We start from the raw sequence: 24728 nt of genomic DNA on the forward strand, positions 1-24728 counted from the left end.
CCTACAGCCACTGACAAATTGCTCCATTCTCTCTTTTCACCGCTGTCTATATCACAGAAATTCCAACCCATGTCTCCTGAAATTGAGTTTCGCATGGATTTCTGCTTCTCGAGTGCTCTGTATTTTCTTACCATCTTTCTGATCATCTTCCGATAAGCCTCAGCTATTCGGCCTCTGAAGACCTTCGATTGCCATAGCTATCTTCATTTGAACTGCTAGTTTATCTGCTTCTGATGCAGCCAAATCAAAGAACCATAGCTCTACCATTTCTTTGAAAAGTTTGAATTTGGCAAGAGGATCGAGGCTTTCCACTTGGTAGATGGGAATTTAAACGTCATCATGTGGACATTCCTGGGATTTTCCCTGCTTTCCGAGGTAGGAAGAAGCTTTCCTGCTTTCCTCTGCACGAAGGTTTCAATGTGCTGCCGATCTGGCTGCCCGCAGTACTTTTACTTGCCGTCACCTCTTTCAGAACTCTATGGCACTGCAGGTCTGTGGCCCTGTTGCTCCCCTTCGCACGCTTTTTCAGGCATTGTCCACAAAGCAGTTTATTTTGCTGTCAATGGCACCAGGATGCCTCAAATAGCTGTAATGGCTGTGATGGCTATTTGCAGCATTTTATTTTAAGCCTGCTTTTCAATCGACCTGCACTGGCCTTTTTCAGCCTTTTGCAAGCTTGTCTTTGAATTAACTTGCAGCGGCATGCCCCAAATCAACCGATCACACCCCTTCGCTACTGAACCGCCGGCCCCTCAGTGCAGCTACTCACTGTCGCCAATGAAGTACTGCCTTCTGATAGTGCTTCACCTCTCGGAGCTCTGTCGACAGCTTCTGCGCCCCTCGCGGAATTCTGCTGCAGTGCCAAGCTGAATGTGACGCTCTCCCGATGTGCCGTAAAAAGTCCAAATCTTCGACAAATCGTTCGCTGTGACCGCATTGTGCTCCCTCTATCCTTCAAACACAAAGTCGCCAATCAATCACGCAGGTAGGACAGGTAAACTATATTGTGACTTCTTGATTTGACGATGAGAGTAGAATATCAATATCGCTGGAGAGTTTTCACCAGAGCGTCTTGCTCGTTCAACAAACAGATTCCGACTGCTATGTCACGTGACAGACGACATCATATCCTCCCTGACGATGCATACGAGTTATCGACATACCCGCTGAAAGACTTACGACAACAGCAACCATCGTCGGGGATCTGTGGACTTGCACTCCAAGGTGCCATTGTTCCTTTATACTTCTTCCATTTATTGTGTATTCCCTCGCCTTATTAGCCTTCCCCAAATGCGTTCCCTCACACCTCTGTGGATTGAATTCCAATTGCCGCTGTTCTGCCGATGTCACTCGTCCGTTCATATCTTCCTGCAGTCTCCAGCTTTCTCCTCATTATCACCCCTAAAGCCCAGTCTCCTTTGACAGCACCTTCCAAACCCGTCACCTCGATCGCCTTAAATGACAAGGGCAACAGTCGCATGGGGAACACCACTACCTACAAGTTCCCCACCAAAGCACACACCATCCTGACGTGGCATTATATCGCCGTTCTTTCACTGTCACTGAGTCACAATTCTGGAAGCCCCTCCCTAACAGCACTGGGTGTACCGGCTGCACATGGACTGCAGTAGTTCAAGAAGGTGGCTCGCCACCACCACCTTCTCAAGAGCAATTATTGATGGGCCAGCGATGCTAACATCCCATGAAGGAAGATAAAAGGGAACATGTGAGAAACTCAGTTCTCCTGGGTGGCAATTTGTTATTTGGCGATTTGAACGGAGGGAAGCCAGCAGAAAGATGCAAAGCAATGTTCAAATAGACTGACATTTTTTGTTTATTTTTTCACGGGGCATCAGTGAGAAAGGCAGCATTTATTGTCCGTCCTTAATTGCCCTTGAAAGGTCAGTGGCCAGTTCGGCCATTTCAGAGGGCAGTTAAAAGTACTGTGGGTCAGGAGGCGCCAGAAGAGGTAAAGGAAGGCAGGTTTCTTTCCTGAAATGACATCGGTGCAGCAGATGGGTTTTCCAGCAAAGGATGATGGTTTCACAGCACCTTGAGTGAGCCAAGGTGAAATGGGGCATATTTGCATTTGTGAATGAATTGGAAAATGGTTGAGCTGTTGTGGGGGAATTTGTATTAGTATTTGCTCATGGATTGTAAATGCAATGCACCCAAGCAAGGCAATTACTGCCCCTGTGCTTAAATTAGTGGCCTGTATGGGGATTGAACCCAGGACCTTGGCGTTATTAGCACCACGCTCTAACCATCTGAGCTAACAGGCCTTGACACTCAACTACCTGTTGATGTTAATGTTGTACGTCTGTCACCTTTCATCAGCACTCTCTTTCTCTCTCCACAGATGCTGAGTTTTAGCAACACTTGCTCTTTTTCTTTCACATTTCCAACATGCACACACACTTTGACTTTGATTTCTATCTTCAAATGGCTTTTGCAAACTCCATTTATCCACAAAGCCTGCATTACCAATTCAACAATGCAACCACTCGGCCTGCACTTTCAATGCATTGTGCTTACAAATTCCTCTCACTTCCATCTTCCCAAGCAAAGACCTCCATTCACAGGATAATTCTGAAGAAAAGCACCTTTCAATCACCAATCAATTCCTTTACAGCCACAACCTTGACTGCAAGGTAGCGTGGCCGAGCGGTCTAAGGCGCTGGATTAAGGTTCCAGTCTCTTCGGAGGCGTGGGTTCGAATCCCACCGCTGCCAGCATTTGACTCCCTGTTCCTTTTGGGCACACTCAATCTGCTGTGCTGGGCACATTGTCGCCGGGACAAGTCCACTTCTTCCCTGCGGCCCCTTTGCTTTCACCACCTTGGCTCCTGTGCCAGTATTTGAAGACATGGCTAAAGCTCGCAAACTCTCTTGGCCTGCGAGCGTTACCTTTCTATTTATGCTACTCTTTCAATAAAACTTCAATGTCAAGACATTCTACCAGGGCATTTTGAAAATTTTCATTGTCATTCGCAACTCTGCAATTCTTTCACATGAGTCCATTTCAGAAAGGTTTCAATCCTTGCCATTGTCCCTACAGCCACTGACAAATTGCTCCATTCTCTCTTTTCACCGCTGTCTATATCACAGAAATTCCAACCCATGTCTCCTGAAATTGAGTTTCGCATGGATTTCTGCTTCTCGAGTGCTCTGTATTTTCTTACCATCTTTCTGATCATCTTCCGATAAGCCTCAGCTATTCGGCCTCTGAAGACCTTCGATTGCCATAGCTATCTTCATTTGAACTGCTAGTTTATCTGCTTCTGATGCAGCCAAATCAAAGAACCATAGCTCTACCATTTCTTTGAAAAGTTTGAATTTGGCAAGAGGATCGAGGCTTTCCACTTGGTAGATGGGAATTTAAACGTCATCATGTGGACATTCCTGGGATTTTCCCTGCTTTCCGAGGTAGGAAGAAGCTTTCCTGCTTTCCTCTGCACGAAGGTTTCAATGTGCTGCCGATCTGGCTGCCCGCAGTACTTTTACTTGCCGTCACCTCTTTCAGAACTCTATGGCACTGCAGGTCTGTGGCCCTGTTGCTCCCCTTCGCACGCTTTTTCAGGCATTGTCCACAAAGCAGTTTATTTTGCTGTCAATGGCACCAGGATGCCTCAAATAGCTGTAATGGCTGTGATGGCTATTTGCAGCATTTTATTTTAAGCCTGCTTTTCAATCGACCTGCACTGGCCTTTTTCAGCCTTTTGCAAGCTTGTCTTTGAATTAACTTGCAGCGGCATGCCCCAAATCAACCGATCACACCCCTTCGCTACTGAACCGCCGGCCCCTCAGTGCAGCTACTCACTGTCGCCAATGAAGTACTGCCTTCTGATAGTGCTTCACCTCTCGGAGCTCTGTCGACAGCTTCTGCGCCCCTCGCGGAATTCTGCTGCAGTGCCAAGCTGAATGTGACGCTCTCCCGATGTGCCGTAAAAAGTCCAAATCTTCGACAAATCGTTCGCTGTGACCGCATTGTGCTCCCTCTATCCTTCAAACACAAAGTCGCCAATCAATCACGCAGGTAGGACAGGTAAACTATATTGTGACTTCTTGATTTGACGATGAGAGTAGAATATCAATATCGCTGGAGAGTTTTCACCAGAGCGTCTTGCTCGTTCAACAAACAGATTCCGACTGCTATGTCACGTGACAGACGACATCATATCCTCCCTGACGATGCATACGAGTTATCGACATACCCGCTGAAAGACTTACGACAACAGCAACCATCGTCGGGGATCTGTGGACTTGCACTCCAAGGTGCCATTGTTCCTTTATACTTCTTCCATTTATTGTGTATTCCCTCGCCTTATTAGCCTTCCCCAAATGCGTTCCCTCACACCTCTGTGGATTGAATTCCAATTGCCGCTGTTCTGCCGATGTCACTCGTCCGTTCATATCTTCCTGCAGTCTCCAGCTTTCTCCTCATTATCACCCCTAAAGCCCAGTCTCCTTTGACAGCACCTTCCAAACCCGTCACCTCGATCGCCTTAAATGACAAGGGCAACAGTCGCATGGGGAACACCACTACCTACAAGTTCCCCACCAAAGCACACACCATCCTGACGTGGCATTATATCGCCGTTCTTTCACTGTCACTGAGTCACAATTCTGGAAGCCCCTCCCTAACAGCACTGGGTGTACCGGCTGCACATGGACTGCAGTAGTTCAAGAAGGTGGCTCGCCACCACCACCTTCTCAAGAGCAATTATTGATGGGCCAGCGATGCTAACATCCCATGAAGGAAGATAAAAGGGAACATGTGAGAAACTCAGTTCTCCTGGGTGGCAATTTGTTATTTGGCGATTTGAACGGAGGGAAGCCAGCAGAAAGATGCAAAGCAATGTTCAAATAGACTGACATTTTTTGTTTATTTTTTCACGGGGCATCAGTGAGAAAGGCAGCATTTATTGTCCGTCCTTAATTGCCCTTGAAAGGTCAGTGGCCAGTTCGGCCATTTCAGAGGGCAGTTAAAAGTACTGTGGGTCAGGAGGCGCCAGAAGAGGTAAAGGAAGGCAGGTTTCTTTCCTGAAATGACATCGGTGCAGCAGATGGGTTTTCCAGCAAAGGATGATGGTTTCACAGCACCTTGAGTGAGCCAAGGTGAAATGGGGCATATTTGCATTTGTGAATGAATTGGAAAATGGTTGAGCTGTTGTGGGGGAATTTGTATTAGTATTTGCTCATGGATTGTAAATGCAATGCACCCAAGCAAGGCAATTACTGCCCCTGTGCTTAAATTAGTGGCCTGTATGGGGATTGAACCCAGGACCTTGGCGTTATTAGCACCACGCTCTAACCATCTGAGCTAACAGGCCTTGACACTCAACTACCTGTTGATGTTAATGTTGTACGTCTGTCACCTTTCATCAGCACTCTCTTTCTCTCTCCACAGATGCTGAGTTTTAGCAACACTTGCTCTTTTTCTTTCACATTTCCAACATGCACCCACACTTTGACTTTGATTTCTATCTTCAAATGGCTTTTGCAAACTCCATTTATCCACAAAGCCTGCATTACCAATTCAACAATGCAACCACTCGGCCTGCACTTTCAATGCATTGTGCTTACAAATTCCTCTCACTTCCATCTTCCCAAGCAAAGACCTCCATTCACAGGATAATTCTGAAGAAAAGCACCTTTCAATCACCAATCAATTCCTTTACAGCCACAACCTTGACTGCAAGGTAGCGTGGCCGAGCGGTCTAAGGCGCTGGATTAAGGTTCCAGTCTCTTCGGAGGCGTGGGTTCGAATCCCACTGCTGCCAGCATTTGACTCCCTGTTCCTTTTGGGCACACTCAATCTGCTGTGCTGGGCACATTGTCGCCGGGACAAGTCCACTTCTTCCCTGCGGCCCCTTTGCTTTCACCACCTTGGCTCCTGTGCCAGTATTTGAAGACATGGCTAAAGCTCGCAAACTCTCTTGGCCTGCGAGCGTTACCTTTCTATTTATGCTACTCTTTCAATAAAACTTCAATGTCAAGACATTCTACCAGGGCATTTTGAAAATTTTCATTGTCATTCGCAACTCTGCAATTCTTTCACATGAGTCCATTTCAGAAAGGTTTCAATCCTTGCCATTGTCCCTACAGCCACTGACAAATTGCTCCATTCTCTCTTTTCACCGCTGTCTATATCACAGAAATTCCAACCCATGTCTCCTGAAATTGAGTTTCGCATGGATTTCTGCTTCTCGAGTGCTCTGTATTTTCTTACCATCTTTCTGATCATCTTCCGATAAGCCTCAGCTATTCGGCCTCTGAAGACCTTCGATTGCCATAGCTATCTTCATTTGAACTGCTAGTTTATCTGCTTCTGATGCAGCCAAATCAAAGAACCATAGCTCTACCATTTCTTTGAAAAGTTTGAATTTGGCAAGAGGATCGAGGCTTTCCACTTGGTAGATGGGAATTTAAACGTCATCATGTGGACATTCCTGGGATTTTCCCTGCTTTCCGAGGTAGGAAGAAGCTTTCCTGCTTTCCTCTGCACGAAGGTTTCAATGTGCTGCCGATCTGGCTGCCCGCAGTACTTTTACTTGCCGTCACCTCTTTCAGAACTCTATGGCACTGCAGGTCTGTGGCCCTGTTGCTCCCCTTCGCACGCTTTTTCAGGCATTGTCCACAAAGCAGTTTATTTTGCTGTCAATGGCACCAGGATGCCTCAAATAGCTGTAATGGCTGTGATGGCTATTTGCAGCATTTTATTTTAAGCCTGCTTTTCAATCGACCTGCACTGGCCTTTTTCAGCCTTTTGCAAGCTTGTCTTTGAATTAACTTGCAGCGGCATGCCCCAAATCAACCGATCACACCCCTTCGCTACTGAACCGCCGGCCCCTCAGTGCAGCTACTCACTGTCGCCAATGAAGTACTGCCTTCTGATAGTGCTTCACCTCTCGGAGCTCTGTCGACAGCTTCTGCGCCCCTCGCGGAATTCTGCTGCAGTGCCAAGCTGAATGTGACGCTCTCCCGATGTGCCGTAAAAAGTCCAAATCTTCGACAAATCGTTCGCTGTGACCGCATTGTGCTCCCTCTATCCTTCAAACACAAAGTCGCCAATCAATCACGCAGGTAGGACAGGTAAACTATATTGTGACTTCTTGATTTGACGATGAGAGTAGAATATCAATATCGCTGGAGAGTTTTCACCAGAGCGTCTTGCTCGTTCAACAAACAGATTCCGACTGCTATGTCACGTGACAGACGACATCATATCCTCCCTGACGATGCATACGAGTTATCGACATACCCGCTGAAAGACTTACGACAACAGCAACCATCGTCGGGGATCTGTGGACTTGCACTCCAAGGTGCCATTGTTCCTTTATACTTCTTCCATTTATTGTGTATTCCCTCGCCTTATTAGCCTTCCCCAAATGCGTTCCCTCACACCTCTGTGGATTGAATTCCAATTGCCGCTGTTCTGCCGATGTCACTCGTCCGTTCATATCTTCCTGCAGTCTCCAGCTTTCTCCTCATTATCACCCCTAAAGCCCAGTCTCCTTTGACAGCACCTTCCAAACCCGTCACCTCGATCGCCTTAAATGACAAGGGCAACAGTCGCATGGGGAACACCACTACCTACAAGTTCCCCACCAAAGCACACACCATCCTGACGTGGCATTATATCGCCGTTCTTTCACTGTCACTGAGTCACAATTCTGGAAGCCCCTCCCTAACAGCACTGGGTGTACCGGCTGCACATGGACTGCAGTAGTTCAAGAAGGTGGCTCGCCACCACCACCTTCTCAAGAGCAATTATTGATGGGCCAGCGATGCTAACATCCCATGAAGGAAGATAAAAGGGAACATGTGAGAAACTCAGTTCTCCTGGGTGGCAATTTGTTATTTGGCGATTTGAACGGAGGGAAGCCAGCAGAAAGATGCAAAGCAATGTTCAAATAGACTGACATTTTTTGTTTATTTTTTCACGGGGCATCAGTGAGAAAGGCAGCATTTATTGTCCGTCCTTAATTGCCCTTGAAAGGTCAGTGGCCAGTTCGGCCATTTCAGAGGGCAGTTAAAAGTACTGTGGGTCAGGAGGCGCCAGAAGAGGTAAAGGAAGGCAGGTTTCTTTCCTGAAATGACATCGGTGCAGCAGATGGGTTTTCCAGCAAAGGATGATGGTTTCACAGCACCTTGAGTGAGCCAAGGTGAAATGGGGCATATTTGCATTTGTGAATGAATTGGAAAATGGTTGAGCTGTTGTGGGGGAATTTGTATTAGTATTTGCTCATGGATTGTAAATGCAATGCACCCAAGCAAGGCAATTACTGCCCCTGTGCTTAAATTAGTGGCCTGTATGGGGATTGAACCCAGGACCTTGGCGTTATTAGCACCACGCTCTAACCATCTGAGCTAACAGGCCTTGACACTCAACTACCTGTTGATGTTAATGTTGTACGTCTGTCACCTTTCATCAGCACTCTCTTTCTCTCTCCACAGATGCTGAGTTTTAGCAACACTTGCTCTTTTTCTTTCACATTTCCAACATGCACACACACTTTGACTTTGATTTCTATCTTCAAATGGCTTTTGCAAACTCCATTTATCCACAAAGCCTGCATTACCAATTCAACAATGCAACCACTCGGCCTGCACTTTCAATGCATTGTGCTTACAAATTCCTCTCACTTCCATCTTCCCAAGCAAAGACCTCCATTCACAGGATAATTCTGAAGAAAAGCACCTTTCAATCACCAATCAATTCCTTTACAGCCACAACCTTGACTGCAAGGTAGCGTGGCCGAGCGGTCTAAGGCGCTGGATTAAGGTTCCAGTCTCTTCGGAGGCGTGGGTTCGAATCCCACCGCTGCCAGCATTTGACTCCCTGTTCCTTTTGGGCACACTCATTCTGCTGTGCTGGGCACATTGTCGCCGGGACAAGTCCACTTCTTCCCTGCGGCCCCTTTGCTTTCACCATCTTGGCTCCTGTGCCAGTATTTGAAGACATGGCTAATGCTCGCAAACTCTCTTGGCCTGCGAGCGTTACCTTTCTATTTATGCTACTCTTTCAATAAAACTTCAATGTCAAGACATTCTACCAGGGCATTTTGAAAATTTTCATTGTCATTCGCAACTCTGCAATTCTTTCACATGAGTCCATTTCAGAAAGGTTTCAATCCTTGCCATTGTCCCTACAGCCACTGACAAATTGCTCCATTCTCTCTTTTCACCGCTGTCTATATCACAGAAATTCCAACCCATGTCTTCTGAAATTGAGTTTCGCATGGATTTCTGCTTCTCGAGTGCTCTATATTTTCTTACCATCTTTCTGATCATCTTCCGATAAGCCTCAGCTATTCGGCCTCTGAAGACCTTCGATTGCCATAGCTATCTTCATTTGAACTGCTAGTTTATCTGCTTCTGATGCAGCCAAATCAAAGAACCATAGCTCTACCATTTCTTTGAAAAGTTTGAATTTGGCAAGAGGATCGAGGCTTTCCACTTGGTAGATGGGAATTTAAACGTCATCATGTGGACATTCCTGGGATTTTCCCTGCTTTCCGAGGTAGGAAGAAGCTTTCCTGCTTTCCTCTGCACGAAGGTTTCAATGTGCTGCCGATCTGGCTGCCCGCAGTACTTTTACTTGCCGTCACCTCTTTCTGAACTCTATGGCACTGCAGGTCTGTGGCCCTGTTGCTCCCCTTCGCACGCTTTTTCAGGCATTGTCCACAAAGCAGTTTATTTTGCTGTCAATGGCACCAGGATGCCTCAAATAGCTGTAATGGCTGTGATGGCTATTTGCAGCATTTTATTTTAAGCCTGCTTTTCAATCGACCTGCACTGGCCTTTTTCAGCCTTTTGCAAGCTTGTCTTTGAATTAACTTGCAGCGGCATGCCCCAAATCAACCGATCACACCCCTTCGCTACTGCACCGCCGGCCCCTCAGTGCAGCTACTCACTGTCGCCAATGAAGTACTGCCTTCTGATAGTGCTTCACCTCTCGGAGCTCTGTCGACAGCTTCTGCGCCCCTCGCGGAATTCTGCTGCAGTGCCAAGCTGAATGTGACGCTCTCCCGATGTGCCGTAAAAAGTCCAAATCTTCGACAAATCGTTCGCTGTGACCGCATTGTGCTCCCTCTATCCTTCAAACACAAAGTCGCCAATCAATCACGCAGGTAGGACAGGTAAACTATATTGTGACTTCTTGATTTGACGATGAGAGTAGAAGATCAATATCGCTGGAGAGTTTTCACCAGAGCGTCTTGCTCGTTCAACAAACAGATTCCGACTGCTATGTCACGTGACAGACGACATCATATCCTCCCTGACGATGCATACGAGTTGTCGACATACCCGCTGAAAGACGTACGACAACAGCAACCATCGTCGGGGATCTGTGGACTTGCACTCCAAGGTGCCATTGTTCCTTTATACTTCTTCCATTTATTGTGTATTCCCTCGCCTTATTAGCCTTCCCCAAATGCGTTCCCTCACACCTCTGTGGATTGAATTCCAATTGCCGCTGTTCTGCCGATGTCACTCGTCCGTTCATATCTTCCTGCAGTCTCCAGCTTTCTCCTCATTATCACCCCTAAAGCCCAGTCTCCTTTGACAGCACCTTCCAAACCCGTCACCTCGATCGCCTTAAATGACAAGGGCAACAGTCGCATGGGGAACACCACTACCTACAAGTTCCCCACCAAAGCACACACCATCCTGACGTGGCATTATATCGCCGTTCTTTCACTGTCACTGAGTCACAATTCTGGAAGCCCCTCCCTAACAGCACTGGGTGTACCGGTTGCACATGGACTGCAGTAGTTCAAGAAGGTGGCTCGCCACCACCACCTTCTCAAGAGCAATTATTGATGGGCCAGCGATGCTAACATCCCATGAAGGAAGATAAAAGGGAACATGTGAGAAACTCAGTTCTCCTGGGTGGCAATTTGTTATTTGGCGATTTGAACGGAGGGAAGCCAGCAGAAAGATGCAAAGCAATGTTCAAATAGACTGACATTTTTTGTTTATTTTTTCACGGGGCATCAGTGAGAAAGGCAGCATTTATTGTCCGTCCTTAATTGCCCTTGAAAGGTCAGTGGCCAGTTCGGCCATTTCAGAGGGCAGTTAAAAGTACTGTGGGTCAGGAGGCGCCAGAAGAGGTAAAGGAAGGCAGGTTTCTTTCCTGAAATGACATCGGTGCAGCAGATGGGTTTTCCAGCAAAGGATGATGGTTTCACAGCACCTTGAGTGAGCCAAGGTGAAATGGGGCATATTTGCATTTGTGAATGAATTGGAAAATGGTTGAGCTGTTGTGGGGGAATTTGTATTAGTATTTGCTCATGGATTGTAAATGCAATGCACCCAAGCAAGGCAATTACTGCCCCTGTGCTTAAATTAGTGGCCTGTATGGGGATTGAACCCAGGACCTTGGCATTATTAGCACCACGCTCTAACCATCTGAGCTAACAGGCCTTGACACTCAGCTACCTGTTAATGTTAATGTTGTACGCCTGTCACCTTTCATCAGCACTCTCTTTCTCTCTCCACAGATGCTGAGTTTCAGCAACACTTGCTCTTTTTCTTTCACATTTCCAACATGCACACACACTTTGACTTTGATTTCTATCTTCAAATGGCTTTTGCAAACTCCATTTATCCACAAAGCCTGCATTACCAATTCAACAATGCAACCACTCGGCCTGCACTTTCAATGCATTGTGCTTACAAATTCCTCTCACTTCCATCTTCCCAAGCAAAGACCTCCATTCACAGGATAATTCTGAAGAAAAGCACCTTTCAATCACCAATCAATTCCTTTACAGCCACAACCTTGACTGCAAGGTAGCGTGGCCGAGCGGTCTAAGGCGCTGGATTAAGGTTCCAGTCTCTTCGGAGGCGTGGGTTCGAATCCCACTGCTGCCAGCATTTGACTCCCTGTTCCTTTTGGGCACACTCAATCTGCTGTGCTGGGCACATTGTCGCCGGGACAAGTCCACTTCTTCCCTGCGGCCCCTTTGCTTTCACCACCTTGGCTCCTGTGCCAGTATTTGAAGACATGGCTAAAGCTCGCAAACTCTCTTGGCCTGCGAGCGTTACCTTTCTATTTATGCTACTCTTTCAATAAAACTTCAATGTCAAGACATTCTACCAGGGCATTTTGAAAATTTTCATTGTCATTCGCAACTCTGCAATTCTTTCACATGAGTCCATTTCAGAAAGGTTTCAATCCTTGCCATTGTCCCTACAGCCACTGACAAATTGCTCCATTCTCTCTTTTCACCGCTGTCTATATCACAGAAATTCCAACCCATGTCTCCTGAAATTGAGTTTCGCATGGATTTCTGCTTCTCGAGTGCTCTGTATTTTCTTACCATCTTTCTGATCATCTTCCGATAAGCCTCAGCTATTCGGCCTCTGAAGACCTTCGATTGCCATAGCTATCTTCATTTGAACTGCTAGTTTATCTGCTTCTGATGCAGCCAAATCAAAGAACCATAGCTCTACCATTTCTTTGAAAAGTTTGAATTTGGCAAGAGGATCGAGGCTTTCCACTTGGTAGATGGGAATTTAAACGTCATCATGTGGACATTCCTGGGATTTTCCCTGCTTTCCGAGGTAGGAAGAAGCTTTCCTGCTTTCCTCTGCACGAAGGTTTCAATGTGCTGCCGATCTGGCTGCCCGCAGTACTTTTACTTGCCGTCACCTCTTTCAGAACTCTATGGCACTGCAGGTCTGTGGCCCTGTTGCTCCCCTTCGCACGCTTTTTCAGGCATTGTCCACAAAGCAGTTTATTTTGCTGTCAATGGCACCAGGATGCCTCAAATAGCTGTAATGGCTGTGATGGCTATTTGCAGCATTTTATTTTAAGCCTGCTTTTCAATCGACCTGCACTGGCCTTTTTCAGCCTTTTGCAAGCTTGTCTTTGAATTAACTTGCAGCGGCATGCCCCAAATCAACCGATCACACCCCTTCGCTACTGAACCGCCGGCCCCTCAGCGCAGCTACTCACTGTCGCCAATGAAGTACTGCCTTCTGATAGTGCTTCACCTCTCGGAGCTCTGTCGACAGCTTCTGCGCCCCTCGCGGAATTCTGCTGCAGTGCCAAGCTGAATGTGACGCTCTCCCGATGTGCCGTAAAAAGTCCAAATCTTCGACAAATCGTTCGCTGTGACCGCATTGTGCTCCCTCTATCCTTCAAACACAAAGTCGCCAATCAATCACGCAGGTAGGACAGGTAAACTATATTGTGACTTCTTGATTTGACGATGAGAGTAGAATATCAATATCGCTGGAGAGTTTTCACCAGAGCGTCTTGCTCGTTCAACAAACAGATTCCGACTGCTATGTCACGTGACAGACGACATCATATCCTCCCTGACGATGCATACGAGTTATCGACATACCCGCTGAAAGACTTACGACAACAGCAACCATCGTCGGGGATCTGTGGACTTGCACTCCAAGGTGCCATTGTTCCTTTATACTTCTTCCATTTATTGTGTATTCCCTCGCCTTATTAGCCTTCCCCAAATGCGTTCCCTCACACCTCTGTGGATTGAATTCCAATTGCCGCTGTTCTGCCGATGTCACTCGTCCGTTCATATCTTCCTGCAGTCTCCAGCTTTCTCCTCATTATCACCCCTAAAGCCCAGTCTCCTTTGACAGCACCTTCCAAACCCGTCACCTCGATCGCCTTAAATGACAAGGGCAACAGTCGCATGGGGAACACCACTACCTACAAGTTCCCCACCAAAGCACACACCATCCTGACGTGGCATTATATCGCCGTTCTTTCACTGTCACTGAGTCACAATTCTGGAAGCCCCTCCCTAACAGCACTGGGTGTACCGGCTGCACATGGACTGCAGTAGTTCAAGAAGGTGGCTCGCCACCACCACCTTCTCAAGAGCAATTATTGATGGGCCAGCGATGCTAACATCCCATGAAGGAAGATAAAAGGGAACATGTGAGAAACTCAGTTCTCCTGGGTGGCAATTTGTTATTTGGCGATTTGAACGGAGGGAAGCCAGCAGAAAGATGCAAAGCAATGTTCAAATAGACTGACATTTTTTGTTTATTTTTTCACGGGGCATCAGTGAGAAAGGCAGCATTTATTGTCCGTCCTTAATTGCCCTTGAAAGGTCAGTGGCCAGTTCGGCCATTTCAGAGGGCAGTTAAAAGTACTGTGGGTCAGGAGGCGCCAGAAGAGGTAAAGGAAGGCAGGTTTCTTTCCTGAAATGACATCGGTGCAGCAGATGGGTTTTCCAGCAAAGGATGATGGTTTCACAGCACCTTGAGTGAGCCAAGGTGAAATGGGGCATATTTGCATTTGTGAATGAATTGGAAAATGGTTGAGCTGTTGTGGGGGAATTTGTATTAGTATTTGCTCATGGATTGTAAATGCAATGCACCCAAGCAAGGCAATTACTGCCCCTGTGCTTAAATTAGTGGCCTGTATGGGGATTGAACCCAGGACCTTGGCGTTATTAGCACCACGCTCTAACCATCTGACCAGGCCTTGACACTCAACTACCTGTTGATGTTAATGTTGTACGTCTGTCACCTTTCATCAGCACTCTCTTTCTCTCTCCACAGATGCTGAGTTTTAGCAACACTTGCTCTTTTTCTTTCACATTTCCAACATGCACACACACTTTGACTTTGATTTCTATCTTCAAATGGCTTTTGCAAACTCCATTTATCCACAAAGCCTGCATTACCAATTCAACAATGCAACCACTCGGCCTGCACTTTCAATGCATTGTGCTTACAAATTCCTCTCACTTCCATCTTCCCAAGCAAAGACCTCCATTCACAGGATAATTCTGAAGAAAAGCACCTTTCAATCACCAATCAATTCCTTTACAGCCACAACCTTGACTGCAAGGTAGCGTGGCCGAGCGGTCTAAGGCGCTGGATTAAGGTTCCAGTCTCTTCGGAGGCGTGGGTTCGAATCCCACCGCTGCCAGCATTTGACTCCCTGTTCCTTTTGGGCACACTCAATCTGCTGTGCTGGGCACATTGTCGCCGGGACAAGTCCACTTCTTCCCTGCGGCCCCTTTGCTTTCACCACCTTGGCTCCTGTGCCAGTATTTGAAGACATGGCTAAAGCTCGCAAACTCTCTTGGCCTGCGAGCGTTACCTTTCTATTTATGCTACTCTTTCAATAAAACTTCAATGTCAAGACATTCTACCAGGGCATTTTGAAAATTTTCATTGTCATTCGCAACTCTGCAATTCTTTCACATGAGTCCATTTCAGAAAGGTTTCAATCCTTGCCATTGTCCCTACAGCCACTGACAAATTGCTCCATTCTCTCTTTTCACCGCTGTCTATATCACAGAAATTCCAACCCATGTCTCCTGAAATTGAGTTTCGCATGGATTTCTGCTTCTCGAGTGCTCTGTATTTTCTTACCATCTTTCTGATCATCTTCCGATAAGCCTCAGCTATTCGGCCTCTGAAGACCTTCGATTGCCATAGCTATCTTCATTTGAACTGCTAGTTTATCTGCTTCTGATGCAGCCAAATCAAAGAACCATAGCTCTACCATTTCTTTGAAAAGTTTGAATTTGGCAAGAGGATCGAGGCTTTCCACTTGGTAGATGGGAATTTAAACGTCATCATGTGGACATTCCTGGGATTTTCCCTGCTTTCCGAGGTAGGAAGAAGCTTTCCTGCTTTCCTCTGCACGAAGGTTTCAATGTGCTGCCGATCTGGCTGCCCGCAGTACTTTTACTTGCCGTCACCTCTTTCAGAACTCTATGGCACTGCAGGTCTGTGGCCCTGTTGCTCCCCTTCGCACGCTTTTTCAGGCATTGTCCACAAAGCAGTTTATTTTGCTGTCAATGGCACCAGGATGCCTCAAATAGCTGTAATGGCTGTGATGGCTATTTGCAGCATTTTATTTTAAGCCTGCTTTTCAATCGACCTGCACTGGCCTTTTTCAGCCTTTTGCAAGCTTGTCTTTGAATTAACTTGCAGCGGCATGCCCCAAATCAACCGATCACACCCCTTCGCTACTGAACCGCCGGCCCCTCAGCGCAGCTACTCACTGTCGCCAATGAAGTACTGCCTTCTGATAGTGCTTCACCTCTCGGAGCTCTGTCGACAGCTTCTGCGCCCCTCGCGGAATTCTGCTGCAGTGCCAAGCTGAATGTGACGCTCTCCCGATGTGCCGTAAAAGGTCCAAATCTTCGACAAATCGTTCGCTGTGACCGCATTGTGCTCCCTCTATCCTTCAAACACAAAGTCGCCAATCAATCACGCAGGTAGGACAGGTAAACTATATTGTGACTTCTTGATTTGACGATGAGAGTAGAATATCAATATCGCTGGAGAGTTTTCACCAGAGCGTCTTGCTCGTTCAACAAACAGATTCCGACTGCTATGTCACGTGACAGACGACATCATATCCTCCCTGACGATGCATACGAGTTATCGACATACCCGCTGAAAGACTTACGACAACAGCAACCATCGTCGGGGATCTGTGGACTTGCACTCCAAGGTGCCATTGTTCCTTTATACTTCTTCCATTTATTGTGTATTCCCTCGCCTTATTAGCCTTCCCCAAATGCGTTCCCTCACACCTCTGTGGATTGAATTCCAATTGCCGCTGTTCTGCCGATGTCACTCGTCCGTTCATATCTTCCTGCAGTCTCCAGCTTTCTCCTCATTATCACCCCTAAAGCCCAGTCTCCTTTGACAGCACCTTCCAAACCCGTCACCTCGATCGCCTTAAATGACAAGGGCAACAGTCGCATGGGGAACACCACTACCTACAAGTTCCCCACCAAAGCACACACCATCCTGACGTGGCATTATATCGCCGTTCTTTCACTGTCACTGAGTCACAATTCTGGAAGCCCCTCCCTAACAGCACTGGGTGTACCGGCTGCACATGGACTGCAGTAGTTCAAGAAGGTGGCTCGCCACCACCACCTTCTCAAGAGCAATTATTGATGGGCCAGCGATGCTAACATCCCATGAAGGAAGATAAAAGGGAACATGTGAGAAACTCAGTTCTCCTGGGTGGCAATTTGTTATTTGGCGATTTGAACGGAGGGAAGCCAGCAGAAAGATGCAAAGCAATGTTCAAATAGACTGACATTTTTTGTTTATTTTTTCACGGGGCATCAGTGAGAAAGGCAGCATTTATTGTCCGTCCTTAATTGCCCTTGAAAGGTCAGTGGCCAGTTCGGCCATTTCAGAGGGCAGTTAAAAGTACTGTGGGTCAGGAGGCGCCAGAAGAGGTAAAGGAAGGCAGGTTTCTTTCCTGAAATGACATCGGTGCAGCAGATGGGTTTTCCAGCAAAGGATGATGGTTTCACAGCACCTTGAGTGAGCCAAGGTGAAATGGGGCATATTTGCATTTGTGAATGAATTGGAAAATGGTTGAGCTGTTGTGGGGGAATTTGTATTAGTATTTGCTCATGGATTGTAAATGCAATGCACCCAAGCAAGGCAATTACTGCCCCTGTGCTTAAATTAGTGGCCAGTATGGGGATTGAACCCAGGACCTTGGCGTTATTAGCACCACGCTCTAACCATCTGAGCTAACAGGCCTTGACACTCAACTACCTGTTGATGTTAATGTTGTACGTCTGTCACCTTTCATCAGCACTCTCTTTCTCTCTCCACAGATGCTGAGTTTTAGCAACACTTGCTCTTTTTCTTTCACATTTCCAACATGCACACACACTTTGACTTTGATTTCTATCTTCAAATGGCTTTTGCAAACTCCATTTATCCACAAAGCCTGCATTACCAATTCAACAATGCAACCACTCGGCCTGCACTTTCAATGCATTGTGCTTACAAATTCCTCTCACTTCCATCTTCCCAAGCAAAGACCTCCATTCACAGGATCATTCTGAAGAAAAGCACCTTTCAATCACCAATCAATTCCTTTACAGCCACAACCTTGACTGCAAGGTAGCGTGGCCGAGCGGTCTAAGGCGCTGGATTAAGGTTCCAGTCTCTTCGGAGGCGTGGGTTCGAATCCCACCGCTGCCAGCATTTGACTCCCTGTTCCTTTTGGGCACACTCAATCTGCTGTGCTGGGCACATTGTCGCCGGGACAAGTCCACTTCTTCCCTGCGGCCCCTTTGCTTTCACCACCTTGGCTCCTGTGCCAGTATTTGAAGACATGGCTAAAGCTCGCAAACTCTCTTGGCCTGCGAGCGTTACCTTTCTATTTATGCTACTCTTTCAATAAAACTTCAATGTCAAGACATTCTACCAGGGCATTTTGAAAATTTTCATTGTCATTCGCAACTCTGCAATTCTTTCACATGAGTCCATTTCAGAAAGGTTTCAATCCTTGCCATTGTCCCTACAGCCACTGACAAATTGCTCCATTCTCTCTTTTCACCGCTGTCTATATCACAGAAATTCCAACCCATGTCTCCTGAAATTGAGTTTCGCATGGATTTCTGCTTCTCGAGTGCTCTGTATTTTCTTACCATCTTTCTGATCATCTTCCGATAAGCCTCAGCTATTCGGCCTCTGAAGACCTTCGATTGCCATAGCTATCTTCATTTGAACTGCTAGTTTATCTGCTTCTGATGCAGCCAAATCAAAGAACCATAGCTCTACCATTTCTTTGAAAAGTTTGAATTTGGCAAGAGGATCGAGGCTTTCCACTTGGTAGATGGGAATTTAAACGTCATCATGTGGACATTCCTGGGATTTTCCCTGCTTTCCGAGGTAGGAAGAAGCTTTCCTGCTTTCCTCTGCACGAAGGTTTCAATGTGCTGCCGATCTGGCTGCCCGCAGTACTTTTACTTGCCGTCACCTCTTTCAGAACTCTATGGCACTGCAGGTCTGTGGCCCTGTTGCTCCCCTTCGCACGCTTTTTCAGGCATTGTCCACAAAGCAGTTTATTTTGCTGTCAATGGCACCAGGATGCCTCAAATAGCTGTAATGGCTGTGATGGCTATTTGCAGCATTTTATTTTAAGCCTGCTTTTCAATCGACCTGCACTGGCCTTTTTCAGCCTTTTGCAAGCTTGTCTTTGAATTAACTTGCAGCGGCATGCCCCAAATCAACCGATCACACCCCTTCGCTACTGAACCGCCGGCCCCTCAGCGCAGCTACTCACTGTCGCCAATGAAGTACTGCCTTCTGATAGTGCTTCACCTCTCGGAGCTCTGTCGACAGCTTCTGCGCCCCTCGCGGAATTCTGCTGCAGTGCCAAGCTGAATGTGACGCTCTCCCGATGTGCCGTAAAAAGTCCAAATCTTCGACAAATCGTTCGCTGTGACCGCATTGTGCTCCCTCTATCCTTCAAACACAAAGTCGCCAATCAATCACGCAGGTAGGACAGGTAAACTATATTGTGACTTCTTGATTTGACGATGAGAGTAGAATATCAATATCGCTGGAGAGTTTTCACCAGAGCGTCTTGCTCGTTCAACAAACAGATTCCGACTGCTATGTCACGTGACAGACGACATCATATCCTCCCTGACGATGCATACGAGTTATCGACATACCCGCTGAAAGACTTACGACAACAGCAACCATCGTCGGGGATCTGTGGACTTGCACTCCAAGGTGCCATTGTTCCTTTATACTTCTTCCATTTATTGTGTATTCCCTCGCCTTATTAGCCTTCCCCAAATGCGTTCCCTCACACCTCTGTGGATTGAATTCCAATTGCCGCTGTTCTGCCGATGTCACTCGTCCGTTCATATCTTCCTGCAGTCTCCAGCTTTCTCCTCATTATCACCCCTAAAGCCCAGTCTCCTTTGACAGCACCTTCCAAACCCGTCACCTCGATCGCCTTAAATGACAAGGGCAACAGTCGCATGGGGAACACCACTACCTACAAGTTCCCCACCAAAGCACACACCATCCTGACGTGGCATTATATCGCCGTTCTTTCACTGTCACTGAGTCACAATTCTGGAAGCCCCTCCCTAACAGCACTGGGTGTACCGGCTGCACATGGACTGCAGTAGTTCAAGAAGGTGGCTCGCCACCACCACCTTCTCAAGAGCAATTATTGATGGGCCAGCGATGCTAACATCCCATGAAGGAAGATAAAAGGGAACATGTGAGAAACTCAGTTCTCCTGGGTGGCAATTTGTTATTTGGCGATTTGAACGGAGGGAAGCCAGCAGAAAGATGCAAAGCAATGTTCAAATAGACTGACATTTTTTGTTTATTTTTTCACGGGGCATCAGTGAGAAAGGCAGCATTTATTGTCCGTCCTTAATTGCCCTTGAAAGGTCATGTGGCCAGTTCGTCCATTTCAGAGGGCAGTTAAAAGTACTGTGGGTCAGGAGGCGCCAGAAGAGGTAAAGGAAGGCAGGTTTCTTTCCTGAAATGACATTGGTGCAGCAGATGGGTTTTCCAGCAAAGGATGATGGTTTCACAGCACCTTGAGTGAGCCAAGGTGAAATGGGGCATATTTGCATTTGTGAATGAATTGGAAAATGGTTGAGCTGTTGTGGGGGAATTTGTATTAGTATTTGCTCATGGATTGTAAATGCAATGCACCCAAGCAAGGCAATTACTGCCCCTGTGCTTAAATTAGTGGCCTGTATGGGGATTGAACCCAGGACCTTGGCATTATTAGCACCACGCTCTAACCATCTGAGCTAACAGGCCTTGATACTCAACTACCTGTTGATGTTAATGTTGTACGTCTGTCACCTTTCATCAGCACTCTCTTTCTCTCTCCACAGATGCTGAGTTTTAGCAACACTTGCTCTTTTTCTTTCACATTTCCAACATGCACACACACTTTGACTTTGATTTCTATCTTCAAATGGCTTTTGCAAACTCCATTTATCCACAAAGCCTGCATTACCAATTCAACAATGCAACCACTCGGCCTGCACTTTCAATGCATTGTGCTTACAAATTCCTCTCACTTCCATCTTCCCAAGCAAAGACCTCCATTCACAGGATAATTCTGAAGAAAAGCACCTTTCAATCACCAATCAATTCCTTTACAGCCACAACCTTGACTGCAAGGTAGCGTGGCCGAGCGGTCTAAGGCGCTGGATTAAGGTTCCAGTCTCTTCGGAGGCGTGGGTTCGAATCCCACCGCTGCCAGCATTTGACTCCCTGTTCCTTTTGGGCACACTCAATCTGCTGTGCTGGGCACATTGTCGCCGGGACAAGTCCACTTCTTCCCTGCGGCCCCTTTGCTTTCACCACCTTGGCTCCTGTGCCAGTATTTGAAGACATGGCTAAAGCTCGCAAACTCTCTTGGCCTGCGAGCGTTACCTTTCTATTTATGCTACTCTTTCAATAAAACTTCAATGTCAAGACATTCTACCAGGGCATTTTGAAAATTTTCATTGTCATTCGCAACTCTGCAATTCTTTCACATGAGTCCATTTCAGAAAGGTTTCAATCCTTGCCATTGTCCCTACAGCCACTGACAAATTGCTCCATTCTCTCTTTTCACCGCTGTCTATATCACAGAAATTCCAACCCATGTCTCCTGAAATTGAGTTTCGCATGGATTTCTGCTTCTCGAGTGCTCTGTATTTTCTTACCATCTTTCTGATCATCTTCCGATAAGCCTCAGCTATTCGGCCTCTGAAGACCTTCGATTGCCATAGCTATCTTCATTTGAACTGCTAGTTTATCTGCTTCTGATGCAGCCAAATCAAAGAACCATAGCTCTACCATTTCTTTGAAAAGTTTGAATTTGGCAAGAGGATCGAGGCTTTCCACTTGGTAGATGGGAATTTAAACGTCATCATGTGGACATTCCTGGGATTTTCCCTGCTTTCCGAGGTAGGAAGAAGCTTTCCTGCTTTCCTCTGCACGAAGGTTTCAATGTGCTGCCGATCTGGCTGCCCGCAGTACTTTTACTTGCCGTCACCTCTTTCTGAACTCTATGGCACTGCAGGTCTGTGGCCCTGTTGCTCCCCTTCGCACGCTTTTTCAGGCATTGTCCACAAAGCAGTTTATTTTGCTGTCAATGGCACCAGGATGCCTCAAATAGCTGTAATGGCTGTGATGGCTATTTGCAGCATTTTATTTTAAGCCTGCTTTTCAATCGACCTGCACTGGCCTTTTTCAGCCTTTTGCAAGCTTGTCTTTGAATTAACTTGCAGCGGCATGCCCCAAATCAACCGATCACACCCCTTCGCTACTGAACCGCCGGCCCCTCAGTGCAGCTACTCACTGTCGCCAATGAAGTACTGCCTTCTGATAGTGCTTCACCTCTCGGAGCTCTGTCGACAGCTTCTGCGCCCCTCGCGGAATTCTGCTGCAGTGCCAAGCTGAATGTGACGCTCTCCCGATGTGCCGTAAAAAGTCCAAATCTTCGACAAATCGTTCGCTGTGACCGCATTGTGCTCCCTCTATCCTTCAAACACAAAGTCGCCAATCAATCACGCAGGTAGGACAGGTAAACTATATTGTGACTTCTTGATTTGACGATGAGAGTAGAATATCAATATCGCTGGAGAGTTTTCACCAGAGCGTCTTGCTCGTTCAACAAACAGATTCCGACTGCTATGTCACGTGACAGACGACATCATATCCTCCCTGACGATGCATACGAGTTATCGACATACCCGCTGAAAGACTTACGACAACAGCAACCATCGTCGGGGATCTGTGGACTTGCACTCCAAGGTGCCATTGTTCCTTTATACTTCTTCCATTTATTGTGTATTCCCTCGCCTTATTAGCCTTCCCCAAATGCGTTCCCTCACACCTCTGTGGATTGAATTCCAATTGCCGCTGTTCTGCCGATGTCACTCGTCCGTTCATATCTTCCTGCAGTCTCCAGCTTTCTCCTCATTATCACCCCTAAAGCCCAGTCTCCTTTGACAGCACCTTCCAAACCCGTCACCTCGATCGCCTTAAATGACAAGGGCAACAGTCGCATGGGGAACACCACTACCTACAAGTTCCCCACCAAAGCACACACCATCCTGACGTGGCATTATATCGCCGTTCTTTCACTGTCACTGAGTCACAATTCTGGAAGCCCCTCCCTAACAGCACTGGGTGTACCGGCTGCACATGGACTGCAGTAGTTCAAGAAGGTGGCTCGCCACCACCACCTTCTCAAGAGCAATTATTGATGGGCCAGCGATGCTAACATCCCATGAAGGAAGATAAAAGGGAACATGTGAGAAACTCAGTTCTCCTGGGTGGCAATTTGTTATTTGGCGATTTGAACGGAGGGAAGCCAGCAGAAAGATGCAAAGCAATGTTCAAATAGACTGACATTTTTTGTTTATTTTTTCACGGGGCATCAGTGAGAAAGGCAGCATTTATTGTCCGTCCTTAATTGCCCTTGAAAGGTCAGTGGCCAGTTCGGCCATTTCAGAGGGCAGTTAAAAGTACTGTGGGTCAGGAGGCGCCAGAAGAGGTAAAGGAAGGCAGGTTTCTTTCCTGAAATGACATTGGTGCAGCAGATGGGTTTTCCAGCAAAGGATGATGGTTTCACAGCACCTTGAGTGAGCCAAGGTGAAATGGGGCATATTTGCATTTGTGAATGAATTGGAAAATGGTTGAGCTGTTGTGGGGGAATTTGTATTAGTATTTGCTCATGGATTGTAAATGCAATGCACCCAAGCAAGGCAATTACTGCCCCTGTGCTTAAATTAGTGGCCTGTATGGGGATTGAACCCAGGACCTTGGCATTATTAGCACCACGCTCTAACCATCTGAGCTAACAGGCCTTGACACTCAACTGCCTGTTGATGTTAATGTTGTACGTCTGTCACCTTTCATCAGCACTCTCTTTCTCTCTCCACAGATGCTGAGTTTTAGCAACACTTGCTCTTTTTCTTTCACATTTCCAACATGCACACACACTTTGACTTTGATTTCTATCTTCAAATGGCTTTTGCAAACTCCATTTATCCACAAAGCCTGCATTACCAATTCAACAATGCAACCACTCGGCCTGCACTTTCAATGCATTGTGCTTACAAATTCCTCTCACTTCCATCTTCCCAAGCAAAGACCTCCATTCACAGGATAATTCTGAAGAAAAGCACCTTTCAATCACCAATCAATTCCTTTACAGCCACAACCTTGACTGCAAGGTAGCGTGGCCGAGCGGTCTAAGGCGCTGGATTAAGGTTCCAGTCTCTTCGGAGGCGTGGGTTCGAATCCCACCGCTGCCAGCATTTGACTCCCTGTTCCTTTTGGGCACACTCAATCTGCTGTGCTGGGCACATTGTCGCCGGGACAAGTCCACTTCTTCCCTGCGGCCCCTTTGCTTTCACCACCTTGGCTCCTGTGCCAGTATTTGAAGACATGGCTAAAGCTCGCAAACTCTCTTGGCCTGCGAGCGTTACCTTTCTATTTATGCTACTCTTTCAATAAAACTTCAATGTCAAGACATTCTACCAGGGCATTTTGAAAATTTTCATTGTCATTCGCAACTCTGCAATTCTTTCACATGAGTCCATTTCAGAAAGGTTTCAATCCTTGCCATTGTCCCTACAGCCACTGACAAATTGCTCCATTCTCTCTTTTCACCGCTGTCTATATCACAGAAATTCCAACCCATGTCTCCTGAAATTGAGTTTCGCATGGATTTCTGCTTCTCGAGTGCTCTGTATTTTCTTACCATCTTTCTGATCATCTTCCGATAAGCCTCAGCTATTCGGCCTCTGAAGACCTTCGATTGCCATAGCTATCTTCATTTGAACTGCTAGTTTATCTGCTTCTGATGCAGCCAAATCAAAGAACCATAGCTCTACCATTTCTTTGAAAAGTTTGAATTTGGCAAGAGGATCGAGGCTTTCCACTTGGTAGATGGGAATTTAA

General features: G+C 46.8%; 15 non-coding genes across 15 annotated transcripts; 8 read left to right on the top strand and 7 right to left on the bottom strand.

Moving 5' to 3' along the window:
- Positions 1–2208: 2208 nt before the first annotated feature.
- On the bottom strand, positions 2209–2282 carry trnai-aau (transfer RNA isoleucine (anticodon AAU)). The gene has a single exon. It is a non-coding gene; the product is annotated as a tRNA-Ile (tRNA).
- Positions 2283–2650: 368 nt separating this feature from the next.
- Positions 2651–2732, top strand: trnal-aag (transfer RNA leucine (anticodon AAG)). Its single transcript has one exon. It is a non-coding gene; the product is annotated as a tRNA-Leu (tRNA).
- Positions 2733–5258: 2526 nt separating this feature from the next.
- Positions 5259–5332, bottom strand: trnai-aau (transfer RNA isoleucine (anticodon AAU)). The gene has a single exon. It is a non-coding gene; the product is annotated as a tRNA-Ile (tRNA).
- Positions 5333–5700: 368 nt separating this feature from the next.
- Positions 5701–5782, top strand: trnal-aag (transfer RNA leucine (anticodon AAG)). The gene has a single exon. It is a non-coding gene; the product is annotated as a tRNA-Leu (tRNA).
- Positions 5783–8308: 2526 nt separating this feature from the next.
- On the bottom strand, positions 8309–8382 carry trnai-aau (transfer RNA isoleucine (anticodon AAU)). The gene has a single exon. It is a non-coding gene; the product is annotated as a tRNA-Ile (tRNA).
- Positions 8383–8750: 368 nt separating this feature from the next.
- trnal-aag (transfer RNA leucine (anticodon AAG)) lies at positions 8751–8832 on the top strand. Its single transcript has one exon. It is a non-coding gene; the product is annotated as a tRNA-Leu (tRNA).
- Positions 8833–11358: 2526 nt separating this feature from the next.
- On the bottom strand, positions 11359–11432 carry trnai-aau (transfer RNA isoleucine (anticodon AAU)). The gene has a single exon. It is a non-coding gene; the product is annotated as a tRNA-Ile (tRNA).
- A 368-nt stretch (positions 11433–11800) lies between these two features.
- Positions 11801–11882, top strand: trnal-aag (transfer RNA leucine (anticodon AAG)). The gene has a single exon. It is a non-coding gene; the product is annotated as a tRNA-Leu (tRNA).
- A 2964-nt stretch (positions 11883–14846) lies between these two features.
- On the top strand, positions 14847–14928 carry trnal-aag (transfer RNA leucine (anticodon AAG)). Its single transcript has one exon. It is a non-coding gene; the product is annotated as a tRNA-Leu (tRNA).
- A 2526-nt stretch (positions 14929–17454) lies between these two features.
- On the bottom strand, positions 17455–17528 carry trnai-aau (transfer RNA isoleucine (anticodon AAU)). Its single transcript has one exon. It is a non-coding gene; the product is annotated as a tRNA-Ile (tRNA).
- A 368-nt stretch (positions 17529–17896) lies between these two features.
- On the top strand, positions 17897–17978 carry trnal-aag (transfer RNA leucine (anticodon AAG)). The gene has a single exon. It is a non-coding gene; the product is annotated as a tRNA-Leu (tRNA).
- A 2527-nt stretch (positions 17979–20505) lies between these two features.
- On the bottom strand, positions 20506–20579 carry trnai-aau (transfer RNA isoleucine (anticodon AAU)). Its single transcript has one exon. It is a non-coding gene; the product is annotated as a tRNA-Ile (tRNA).
- A 368-nt stretch (positions 20580–20947) lies between these two features.
- Positions 20948–21029, top strand: trnal-aag (transfer RNA leucine (anticodon AAG)). The gene has a single exon. It is a non-coding gene; the product is annotated as a tRNA-Leu (tRNA).
- Positions 21030–23555: 2526 nt separating this feature from the next.
- Positions 23556–23629, bottom strand: trnai-aau (transfer RNA isoleucine (anticodon AAU)). Its single transcript has one exon. It is a non-coding gene; the product is annotated as a tRNA-Ile (tRNA).
- A 368-nt stretch (positions 23630–23997) lies between these two features.
- trnal-aag (transfer RNA leucine (anticodon AAG)) lies at positions 23998–24079 on the top strand. The gene has a single exon. It is a non-coding gene; the product is annotated as a tRNA-Leu (tRNA).
- Positions 24080–24728: the final 649 nt, after the last annotated feature.

Source organism: Heterodontus francisci, chromosome 34, assembly GCF_036365525.1.
Source record: "Heterodontus francisci isolate sHetFra1 chromosome 34, sHetFra1.hap1, whole genome shotgun sequence".
In the NCBI taxonomy this organism is placed as follows: domain Eukaryota; kingdom Metazoa; phylum Chordata; class Chondrichthyes; order Heterodontiformes; family Heterodontidae; genus Heterodontus; species Heterodontus francisci.